General features: G+C 47.5%; 1 protein-coding gene across 1 annotated transcript in view; it reads right to left on the bottom strand.

Moving 5' to 3' along the window:
• The window catches only part of MAX (MYC associated factor X), a 157209-nt gene that overhangs the window by 50487 nt on the left and 94258 nt on the right, over nt 1-12464 (bottom strand). The gene's annotated exons all lie outside the window — the stretch shown is intronic.

Here is a 12464-nt window from a genome sequence, read left to right as displayed (position 1 = left end):
TAAATGGTCAATTTTCTCAGCGGAAAAGGGTAAACAGTGGAGTGCCTCAGGGATCTGTACTTGGACCGGTGCTTTTCAATACACATATATATAAATGATCTAGAAAGGAATATGACGAGTGATATTATCAAATTTGCGAATGATACAAAATTATTCAGAGTAGTTAAATCTCAAGCGGATTGTGATACATTACAGGAGGACCTTGCAAGACTTGAAGATTGGGTATCCAAATGGCAGATGAAATTTAATGTGGACAAGTGCAAGGTGATGCATGTAGGGAAAAATAACCCATGCTATAGTTACACAATGTTAGGTTCCATATTAGGAGCTACCACCCAAGAAAGAGATCTAGGTGTCATAGTGGATAACTCATTGAAATCATCGGATCAGTGTGCTGCGGCAGTCAAAAAAGCAAACAGAATGTTAGGAATTATTAGAAAGGGAATGGTGAATAAAACAGAAAATGTCATAATGCCTCTGTATCGCTCCATGGTAAGACCACACCTTGAATACTGTGTACAATTCTGGTCGCTGCATCTCAAAAAAGATATAGTTGCGATGGAGAAGGTACAGAGAAGGGCAACCAAAATGATAAAGGGTATGGAACAGCTCCCCTATGAGGAAAGGCTGTAGAGGTTAGGGCTGTTCAGCTTGGAGAAAAGTCGGCTGAGGGGGGATATGATAAAGATCTTTAAGATCATGAGAGGCCTTGAACGAGTAGATGTGAATCGGTTATTTACACTTTCGAATAATAGAAGAACTAGGGGGCATTTCATGAAGTTAGCAAGTAGCACATTTAAGACTAATCGGAGAAAATTATTTTTTACTCAATGCACAATAAAGCTCTGGAATTTGTTGCCAGAGTATGTGGTTAGTGCAGTTAGTGTAGCTGGGTTCAAAAAAGGTTTGGATAAGTTCTTGGAGGAGAAGTCCATTAACTGCTATTAATCAAGTTTACTTAGGAAATAGCACCTGCTATTAATTGCATCAGTAGCATAGGATCTTCTTAGTGTTTGGGTAATTGCCAGGTTCTTGTGGCCTGGTTTGGTCTCTGTTGGAAACAGGATGTTGGGCTTGATGGACCCTTGGTCTGACCCAGCATGGCAATTTCTTATGTTCTTATGACCTGTTACAGCCAAAGGTATTCGAAATAGAGATAACTTATTTTGACATGAAGAAAAATAAGTTGAACCCCATGCTGTAATCTGTCAAGTTTTCCAATTAATTTGGGGGGAATATTTCTTTAGCCAGGGCAATCCTAAAATCACTGGATGAATGGTCTTTTCCAGAATGAAGAACGTGATTTGTCCTTCATGGACAGCCCGCATGCGAAGAGTTACAGGAGCTGTGATAGAGGTCACCCAACCAGGAAGTAGACTTCCGTGTATTGAAGAAATTTGTAGCGGAGGATTTTTGAAAAGAGTTGGAAGCTGTAACTGTTTTACCAACTCTGCCAAAATGGAATTCCATCCAGCTCCCCAATCAATGAACGCCATAGTAGAGAAGATCCCTCCTGAGTAATGCAATGATACAGGAACCATGCATTGGGGGGCAGGATTTATACAGCCTAGGGTCAGCTCCCCTGTAACTCCTAGGCTCGGGAGTTTTCCAGCCTCTCTACATTGGGCCAGGAAATGACCCTTTCCTCCACAATAAAGACAGAGACCTAGAGATCGACGTCGCTGCTGCTCCTCTTGAGTAAGGAGTGTGACCAAGTTGCATGGGCTCCTCTGATCATGGTGAATCTGTTTTGTAGGTAAAAGAGTTTTGGCCGAGAAAAAGCTGGTGCTAAGGAAATAGCCCAACCTCCAGTCTTTACCTCTTGAGCTCGTTGTTGCAGTCGCCGGTCAATGCGACCAGACAAATGAATTAGAGATTCCAGGTCCTCAGGTAGATCTCTAGCAGGAAGTCCGTCCTTAATTCTGGTTGAAAGACCTTCCAAGAAAATACTTTGCAAACTATCCTCCTGCCAGCCCAGTTCAGAGGCCAGTGAGCGGAACTCAAAGGCATAATCAACTAGAGGATGGGCACCTTGACTTAAATGAAGAAGTTCCGTGGCGGCTATAGATTGTCTGGCAGGCTCATCGAAAACCTGTCTGAAGATTCGCACAAAATTCTGGAGATCTAACAGCAAGGGGTCACCACGTTCCCAAAAAGGAGAAGCCCACGCCAAAGCTTGACCATTCAATAAAGATAAAATGTGCGTCATCTTTACCTGATCAGACGGAAATTGATGTGGCTGAAGTGTAAAACGCATGAAACAATGATTTAAAAATCCTCGACACTGTATAGAATCTCCTGCATAATGAGGTGATGCCGGTAAATTTAAAGGCGTCGATGGCATCGCTGCAGAAGCAGATGGCGAAGCGGAGTCCAGACGATTTACTAAACGCTCTACCATGACAGATAATATATCCAAACTATGCTGTTGCTGCAGGCGCTGAGCCAAGCCCAGAATAGCCTGAAGCCCAGAAAGATCCGCCGGGTCCGTGGCTTTGGCAATCTGTTATGAATGTGAACTCTTGATCCGGTTGAGGAATCTATGGAACTACTAAGGAATTGACCCTTAGACATACCTACAACCGGGAGGTGGAAATACTTATAGATCAGGCAATAACATCACCTTACTAGCCCAAGTTTCCCGCAGGTTGGGCCCTTAGGTATCGGAGCTAGCAAGACTTACCAGAAAGTCTTTTAGCAGAGAAAGAGTCCAGCAAAGATCTGAGTCAAGTTGATGACAATTAGGGAACAAGAATAGTCTGAAGATCCAAGCAGATGTCTCAAGCATAACCAATGAGGCAAATTATGGCTCCTAATGAAATACTATTGAAGAAACACTTTAATTTAAATCCCTACTAGCATATACAGTCCAGAGATATTCAAGATAATAGTATCCACAAGCAGAGAACTGAGGAAGATACAATAACAGAAACAAGCAAGAAAAACAAAAAATAACTAGGAGCTAATGCTCCGCAGTGCTTTCCTTTACACTGACTCATAGCCAAAGTAACGAGAGATGCTGGCAATGGCTCCACACAGAACTCAGCGATGACATCATCCGGCCTGCTCGCTCCAACAACATTTCACGTCCCGCGGGGAGAACGCCGCAAGCCCGATCTGCCTCAGCCCACCATCGATGTCTCGGCCCGCCGACCCGAGACGCAGCAGACACTCGCCGGCGCCCTCTCCGTGCAGCGAGCACCGCTACGACTCGAGCCGCACCACCCCCTCCCACATCGGAGGAGCGAGAAGACCGGACCACAATTCCAACAGATATACCATGCTTTGGGATCAGAAACAACCCAGTCTTTGATAAGAGAGAGCTGTTTGCCAATCAAAACAGCAACACCTCTTTGACTCGTAGTGAAAGAGGAGAAAAAGATATGATTCACCAATTCTCTTTTCAGTTTTCTGGTGTTCCTGATCGTTTAGATGCGTTTCCTGAAAAAAAAAAAACATAAACCACATTTACTTTCTGTTTCCTAAGTTATGTCAATAATTTCTCTCTCTTGAGCGGTGAATTTAACTCTACCACACTGAGAGAAAACTTACAAAAATACTAGTCATTTGGACCTACAAAAATAAAGATATAAATTCAGCACAGAACACTACCCGTAGTCATGTGGTTTCCCAGCTGAGATCCTCCCCACCCATCAATCCAAGGAATAATAAGAGCACCACATGAAGGTGACCGCTGGAATCAGCCACACACACACTACCCCCTTTTCTGCACCATTATAATTCCCCCTGCTAACTCTTAAACCCAGACTAGTCCTGGCACGGTTCTGCAACAGGAAATCCCACTGTGCCATGGAGTTGATAGATCAGTAACTCCGTGGCTCCAGAGATCAACAAGAGCAAAATAACAGGAACAACACAATGTTCACCCACATCTCATAATACTCAGAGCTAAAGTTGAATTTTGAAATGTCCAACATGAAATAAACAACCAAAGAAGTTGGCAAAAGTCCAGTTTCTTAAAAGAAGAAAGGACCAGATGCATAGGCACTATGAAGAACCAAGATGGCTGTCAGGTACCCGCATTCATGTCGCAGTGAAGACCCATAGAATTCAGTGCCGCCAGCAAGGTCTTCAGTAAAGAAGCAGCAATCACTTATAGGACCGAGAAACCCAGGCGTTCAAAGTCCCTTGACAAAGCGTTTCACTTCCTCCTTGCTTTGGATAGTACGCATTTCCCCATGGTAGAAAACCCACAACTTTGCCAGGTATTAGAGGCAAACTTAATTCCCTTAAAGACCTGAGTACAAAAAGGTGTAATTTCTTTGTGTGCAGCCAGAACTCGTGCCAAAAAATCCGGAAACAAAAGGATTTTCTTTCCTTCGTAAAGCAGTTCCTTTTTAATGCGGAAAGCCCTGAGAATTTTCGCTTTATCAGCATAATAAGATATTTGGCGATTGCTTGCTGAGGGCTATGACCAGGAACAGCCTGTGGCCCCCGACTGTGCACTCTTTCCACCAGGAAGGGTCCACCCCAAGGCCTCCGGCAACCAGGTCTTGAACCAATGATGTACAGCCGCATTCTGGACCCTCTCTGGTAGGTCCACTGCGCGATATTGCTTCTCTGGCTGCAGTTTTCAAGCTTATTGAGCTTATCTTCCAGCTCTTGAGACCTTCGCCGTATCGCAGAGACAGCAGTTTCTGTGTCCCCCAGCCTTGCCTCGTGGTGGGTCACTCATGCATCCATCGCTGTTAAGGCCTATTCGTCACTCGCCCATTTTTCATGCAGCTCATCTAAAGAGGATTGTAGCTTTTATTTATTTATTTTTAATTTTTATATACCGACATTCTTGAAGCTGATCATTTAAAGTGGTGGATACCGCCTTGGTTATTTCTTTTAGCAAGACTTCAGACATGCCCTCTGGGGAAAGCAGCATGTCCGTCGCATCTTGTCTTCCACCAGGGCCAACTGATAGACTGCAATCTTTTTTAATCTGCTGGCCATGATGAATGCTGTAATTTGCTCAGCAAAAGTTTCTCCCTAACTTGAACATGTATCAAACTGCTCTGTCCAGAAAAAAAATGCATGTAAGTGGGTGTAAAAGCTCAAATTCTCGTGGATCCCTGTGGAGCTCAGAGCATTGACCTCCGCTCAGCTAGACGTCCTCACTGGAAGTCCAGCCTAGCCCATCTTAAGCCTCAGACAGGAAGGGAGTTCCACTCTGAGGGTGTTCTTTTTAGAAGGTGATAAGCTAGGCCTAGGGAGAAACAGGGGGGCCCCCAAGGAAGAGAAGGAAGCCTAGGGAAGGCTAATTTTGCTGAACTGTGAGTTATATTGCTGTCTTTATTTTGTGAACTGCAAAGGGAAGCAGAGCTCCTTCAGATTTGTTTTCTTATTATTAATAAAAAAGTTTGAGAGAACCACCAAAATCCAGCCTGAATTTGATCTCTGGCTAGCCCAAGACTGCTCATGGTGTCACACCCCCACTTTAAAAAATGGAGCTATTCCCAAATTTTAGGTATATTTTAATAAAACTCATTAACCTAGCAGGTAATGTATTCCATAGTGTATAGCCTCCAAATGAAAATTGGTTCTTACCTGCTAATTTTCGTTCCTGTAATACCACAGATCAGTCCAGAGAAGTGGGTTGTGTATCCCTACCAGCAGATGGAGTCAGAGAGCAAAAACTTTGGGCACAGCCATATATACAACAGTGCCACCTGCAGTCCCTCAGTATTGTCCTGTACCCAAGCTCATGTTAACAGAACTAAAGAACGAAGAGTAGTAACCAACCAAAAAACCCGGACTACCACATCGCCCCTGGAACAATCGAACCGAATCAACTGCTAAACAGTGCTCCATCAATCATATCTGCAGAAAGGAGCTTCATGAAAAATTATAACCAAGTTCTGGGCAAGACAGTCTTTCGGTATCTGAAGAAAGGGGTGGGCCTCTGGACTGATCTGTGGTATTACAGGAACGAAAATTAGCAGGTAAGAACCAATTTTCATTTCCTGAACATACCCAGATCAGTCCAGAGAGGTGGGATGTACCCAAGCCACCCTACACTGGGTGGGAACCCAAAAGACCCGCACGCAGAACACTCTCACCGACGGACAACTCATCATTAGCTTTAACGTTCAATCGATAATGCTTAGTGAAAGTGTGAAGAGAAGACCACACTGCCGCTCTACAGATCTCCTGGGGCGACAATAGTTGATACTCAGCCCAGGAAGTAGCCTGGGCCCTAGTGGAATGAGCTCTGAGACCGAAAGACACCTGAAGCCCGTGGGCTATGTATGCCGAGCAAATGGCTTCTTTAAGCCAGCGAGATATGGATGCCTTTGACGCTTTGTCCCCTTTCTTTGGTCCCCCAAAGAGAATAAACAAATGATTGTAACGTTGGAAGTCATTGGTGACCTCCAGATAACGCAATAAAGCATGCTGCATGTCCAAAAGATGAAGGTCTCTGTCCTGAGCAGACTCCCAGGACCAGTGAGGGATCCCCGGAAACTCCATCGTCTGATTTACGTGGAAGGCCGAAACCACTTTAGGGACGAAGGACGGCACCGTGCATAAAGATACCCGATCTTCGTAAATTCGCAAAAAAGGATTCCGACACAACAGCGCCTGCAATTCAGAGATCAGACGCACTGAGCAAATGGCTACCAAAAACAGTCTTCAATGTCAGATCTTTCAGAGACGTCCTGCGAATAGGCTCGAACGGAGCAGCACACAGCACACGCAGGACTAGATTCAAACTCCAGTCGGGACACACCGAACGGACTGGCGGGCATAAATGTTTGACCCTTTTAAGAAATCGAGCAATATCCGGATGCGCTGCCAGAGAAAAGCCGTCGAACTTTCCTCTCAAGGCTCCGAGAGCCGCAACTTGTACACGAAGGGAATTGAACGCTAGCCCCTTAGCGAGAACCTGCTGCAGAAAGTCCAGCACCCGAGGGATATCGACTGCTAAAGGATCGCAAGAACGCTGCTGACACCACATCTCAAAAAGCTTCCAGACTCTCACATAGGCCATAGAGGTGGATGGACATCTCGCCTGCAGAAGGGTGGAAATAACGTGTTCAGAATACCCCCTCAAGCGTAAACGTTGCCTCTCAAAAGCCAAGCCGTGAGAGAGAAGCGATCCTCCTGATCCGAAAATATGGGCCCCTGGCGGAGATGATGTGGCAGATGAGCCAGCTGAAGTGGGCCCTCTAGAGCCAAGCGCACCAGATCCGCGAGCCACGGACAACGTGGCCACTCCGGCGCCACCAGAACCACCCGACCCAGGTGGAGCTCTATGCGAAGGAGGAGCCGACCTATGAGGGGCCAGGGCGGGAAAGCATACAGGAGAATTCCCATGGGCCAGGGACATATGAGTGCATCGATGCCCACCGAACCCTACTCCCGGCGATGGCTGAAGAAACGGTCCGTTTTCGCATTTGCCCACATTGCCATCAGATCCAGCTGAGGAGTTCCCCATCTGGCGCAAATGAGGTTCCTCGCTTCAAGCGACAACTCCCACTCTCCTGGATCCAGTCGTTGTCTGCTGAAATAATCGGCCTGCACATTCTCCACTCCTGCGACATGCAACGCTGCAATGGGGCTCCAAGTCCCGCCTTGCCAGTTGATGTAGGGTACCTTCTTCGCATTGTCGGAGAATATGCAAACCATTCTGCCCTGGATCCAGGGAAGAAAGGCTTGTAGGGCCAGACGTACCGCCCTTGTCTCGAGCCGATTTATGGACCAGGATTCTTCCATCGCCTTCCAGAGGCCGAGGGCGGACCTGTCCGCACACACCGCTCCCCAACCTGAGAGACTGGCATTGGTTAAGATTATCAGCCAATTTGGGGTGTCCAAATCCACCCCTCATTCCAGATTGTCGCACGAGAGCCACCACGACAGACTGACTCTGGTCTCTGGGAGCAGAGGCATGGGCAGATGGAATTGCTCCAACACCGACTCCACCGAGACAAAAGTGCACGTTGCAATGGCAGTAAGTGAGCGAATGCCCAAGGGACCAAATCCAAGTGGAGGCCATGGAACATAGGACCTGTAGATGATACACCGTGGGATTGTTCCTCCGAAGAAGGGCCTGGATCTGAGCTTGCAACTTCGTAATTCATTCTGCCACTAGGAACACCTTGTCCCGCAAGGTATCAAAGCGTGCTCCCAGGTAAATCAGCTGTTGAGTGGGTTCCAATTGACTCTTCTGCACACTGATTACCCACCCGAGCGACCGCAACCTGAACATCACCATGTGGACCGATCTCTCACAGTCCTCCCGAGACTTTGTGCAAATCAGCCAGTCGTCCAGGTACGGATGGACCAAGATTCCCGCCTTTCGGAGGAAGGCCGCCACTACCACCATTACCTTGGTGCAAGTTCGCGGAGCTGTTGCGAAACCAAAAGGAAGGGCTCGAAATTGGAAGTGCTAACCCAATACTTTGAATCGCAGAAATCTCTGATGACCCAGCCGGATCGGTATATGTAAATACACCTCCGTGAGGTTCAGGGAAGCTAGAAATTCCCCTTTCCACACCGCCGCCATCACTGTACGCAGTGTTTCCATTCGAAAGCGAGGAACCCAAAGACAATGGTTCACCTTCTGCAGATCAAGGATTGGCCGAAAGGTGCCCTCCTTCTTGGGGACCACAAAGTAAACCGAATATCGGCCCCGTCCCTGCTGCGCCTCCGGAAACAGAACAATGACATTGAGGTCGCAAAGTCGTTACAGGGTCACTCGGACTGCGTCACGCTTGCTACCTGGGACTCCACAAATACCTCCCAGACCAGACGTGAGAACTCCAGTGTATAGCCGTCTCTGATCACCTCTAAGACCCAATGGTCTGAGGTAAATTTTTCCCATTCCGTGTAAAAGATGGATAATCTGCCCCTGACAGCTTCGACAATGGAATGGGTGCGCGTGGCTTCATTGGGGGGGTACTACTATTTCCTGCGCCGAGATGTCCTGAGTCACGGCCGGGCCGGCGGCCCCCGCAAAAGGACTGCTGAGGCCCTGGAGCAGGCTTAGAAGCAGCTGGCGCAGAATACCTGCTATAGCAGCAAGCATCCCGAAAACGAGATCAAGGGGGAAAGACCTTCTTAGAGAATCTCCTATCCTCCGGTAATCTATTGCCCTTGGATTCCGGAAATAGCTTCACCAGCTGATCAAGATCCTCTCCGAACAGGAGCTTGCCCTTAACGGGTAGACTGCAAAGCTGTGACTTAGAGGACAAATCCGCCGCCCAATTTCTGAGCCAGAGGAGACACCGAGCCGACACCATGGACACCATACTTCTCATCGAGGTCCTCACGAGATCATACAGGGCATCTGCAACATAGGCAATGCCCGCTTCCAAACGAGCGGACTGTAATGCTCCGCTGCCATCAGACCCTGCACCGGTAGCAGACTCCTGGATCCAACACAGACATGCCCTCTGCATCAGGTTAGCGCAGACCTCCACACAAAGGCTCAAGGCGGAAACCTCAAAAGCCCTTTTTAACTGGATCTCCAGCTTACGGTCCTGCATGTCCTTCAGGGCAGCTGCACCCGCCACCGGGATAGTAGTCTTCTTAGTGACTGCCTTCGGAATCTTCAGCAAGTCTAAAACTTCAGCCAATTAGGGGTATAGCTTCAACATAGCTCTGCCCACCTTCAGCCCTGAGTCAGGAGTGTCCCACTCCCGGGACACCAGTTTGCGGACCTTCTTAGGCAAAGGAAAGGAGGATGTGGGCCCCCTGATGCCATCGAGAACTGGATTAACGCCCTCATTTTCAGATTCCTCCTGAGAAACCTTAAAGCCTAGAACTTCTAGAACCTGTGGAATAAGAGGTCTCAATTCATCCCGTTTGAATAGTCTGACTACGCTGGGGTTGTCTCCCTCAGCAGGCATGTCATCAGGGTCATCTGGATCCGTATCGATATCTGCCGGATCCGGCTGTGGGTCTGGGTCCGCTCCTGACCCCAGAATCGGATCCTGCGGTCCCCGGGGAGAATTCCCCATCTGGCGAGAGTCAGCGGAATGCTGGCGAGGCTCCACACCCCTATCTCTCTTCTCAGGCGGAGTCGAATCATCCCCCGGGAGACCGGGTCTCTTAACTGCGGAGCGTTTCCTTGCCAGGAAGGCCTGGTGCATAAGGAGGATAAACTCCAGGCGAAACCCGTCCGCATCCTCCCCCCCATCCGGGGTGTCGACCGGAGGCCTATTATCAGCACCACCACCCCCCACCCCCCCGGAGGGTTCTCTCTCACAGGCGCCAAAATCGGAGGAGAATCATCCTCCCACAAAGCCAGCCGCGAGTCAGACACTTCCTCCCCGCGTGGGGGGGGGGGGGGGCAGGCAGCCCCGAAGAGCCTTCCATCCCCGGGGAACAAGTGGCCCACAAAAATGCCACGTCTAATGGCTGCAAGTGTGTCCCACACGTGCGGCAGGCCTGCGATTCGGATCGTGGTCCCATGAGAAGAAAGCGCACTGCCTCGCGGTCCAAAGGAGCGAAGGAAAGGCCACGAAAATCACCAGCTGGTCACAGCCACGACGCAGGAAAAGGTCAGGCAGGCAGGGCCAGAAATAAACAAACTTGCAGCAAACGTGTGCAGCTGCGCCGCGTTAAAAAAATTGAATTAAACAGCCCGTCTCCGGCAAAAACGCTAGGTCACCCGTCTGGGAAATGAAAATAAACAGGCCACATATGACACTTACCCCTTCCCTCCGAATCAGCCCGGAGCCCCAGGAGCTGAGGGAAATGCTGACAGCCTCCCTCTAAAATGGCCACAACGGCCTCGGTCCCTCCTGCACTGCTCCATACCTCAGCACTGAAGAAACCGTCAGACGCTCAGCCTCCAAAAACCTTTCAATTACCTACTTTTTTTTTTTGAAACTTTACGAAGACACAAGCGAAGCTCTTGCAGGGGGGAGCAGCTGCAGCAGTAGCGGTGGAGAGTCACCAGGAGCCCCTGGTCATCGCACACCGAACCGTGGCAGGTGAAACCCTGGCAGTGATGTCCAATCCCCTGGACGCCCGGCTTCCACTGAGGGATGGCCCACGAAGGTGCCTAACACCTCAGGAAGCAATCGCAATGAAAAAAGGAAAAAAACTAACTAAAGAAAAAATCTAAACTAAGATTGCAGGGGTGCATCTCTACCATCTGCTGGAGTCAGAGAAATAGTGAGGGACTGCAGGTGGCACTGTTGTATATATGGCAGTGCCCAAAGCTTTTACTCTCTGACTCCATCTGCTGGTAGGGATACACAACCCACTTCTCTGGACTGATCTGGATATGTTCAGGAACAGATTCTACTCCAGACAAATATCGAGGGAGAGTCTGACTCTCCAGTGATGGGCTATGTTGCAGCTGGCCGCTGTCAACATGGGTATTATAAGGCTAACCCCTTTCCATTGAACAGGAAGACCCAAAAGAGCAAGAGGATCAAATGGCTTTTGGCACTGGAAAAGTGACTTATTCTTTGAAGGAATTTCAGCCCAATATATTTTTATCTTGAGACAACCCCATCAAATATGAGAGAATGTACCTCTTTCCCCACATTCCCTCCAGCACGACATTGTTCAAAAGACACATCCTCTTCATTCAGTAGTGTAATATCAATGGTAAAACAAATTATAACCATTCTCCTGTGTCGTCTCACCTAGAATTCCCCTTTATTTAATTAAAATAAATTATATTTTGCATGCTCCAAAGTATCAAAGCAGTTTACAAAGACAAAATATATATAATATATGGCAAAGAAAAGTTAAAGGCACACATTACACATTATAGAGAAAAATCCCAGGGGAAAAAAAAATCTTATTTCACTGATCACTTTACTTAACTCAATCTGCTTCTCATAAACGCTTCATGATGCTACAATCAAATCCAACTTATAGGTAAGCTGTGGATTCTATAAACAAATTTGCACTCTTTTGTAATATCCTTCCCGATGTCTTTAACCCAACAAAGTTTCACTTTCTTCAAAGGATCCTCTAACTGCGATGCTAGCTGATTATACATTTGTAATACTAGCCCCTTACTTGGATCATCCTCCAGGGCCAACAGTAAAAAGACCATGCATTCCTTGCTGCACGTACCTGGTGAGAAGTCCCTTCAGATACTGAAACCCTTCCCTACACACTAACAACTGAAGACAAAAAACATCCATCTTCAAACAACTGGCCCACCCTAAGGGACTGATTTGCTAAGGCTTTTCTCCCATTCTGTGTCTATGGGAAAAATGCTTACTAAATGAGGCCCTAAGGTAGCCATTAATGTACTAGATAGTAAAATATCCTCTCTTAAAATAGTTTGAAAAATCAGGATTCCCCCGGTTTTGATGAAAGCTTTCTATTCCCTAGAGCTCTATTCCAGGTTTGTAGAATCAGACCTAATTTTGTCCCTCTGGGCTCTGATGAATACGAAGGTCAGATGAAATGTAAAAAAAAATAAAAAAAAAAAATTTAACATGCAGTGAAATGGGAAGGACACCATCTCAGTTTCCAAAAGATTC

The sequence above is a fragment of the Rhinatrema bivittatum genome, chromosome 4, assembly GCF_901001135.1.
Source record: "Rhinatrema bivittatum chromosome 4, aRhiBiv1.1, whole genome shotgun sequence".
Classification (NCBI taxonomy): Eukaryota; Metazoa; Chordata; class Amphibia; order Gymnophiona; family Rhinatrematidae; genus Rhinatrema; species Rhinatrema bivittatum.
This window is presented reverse-complemented; position numbering and strand designations above follow the sequence as displayed.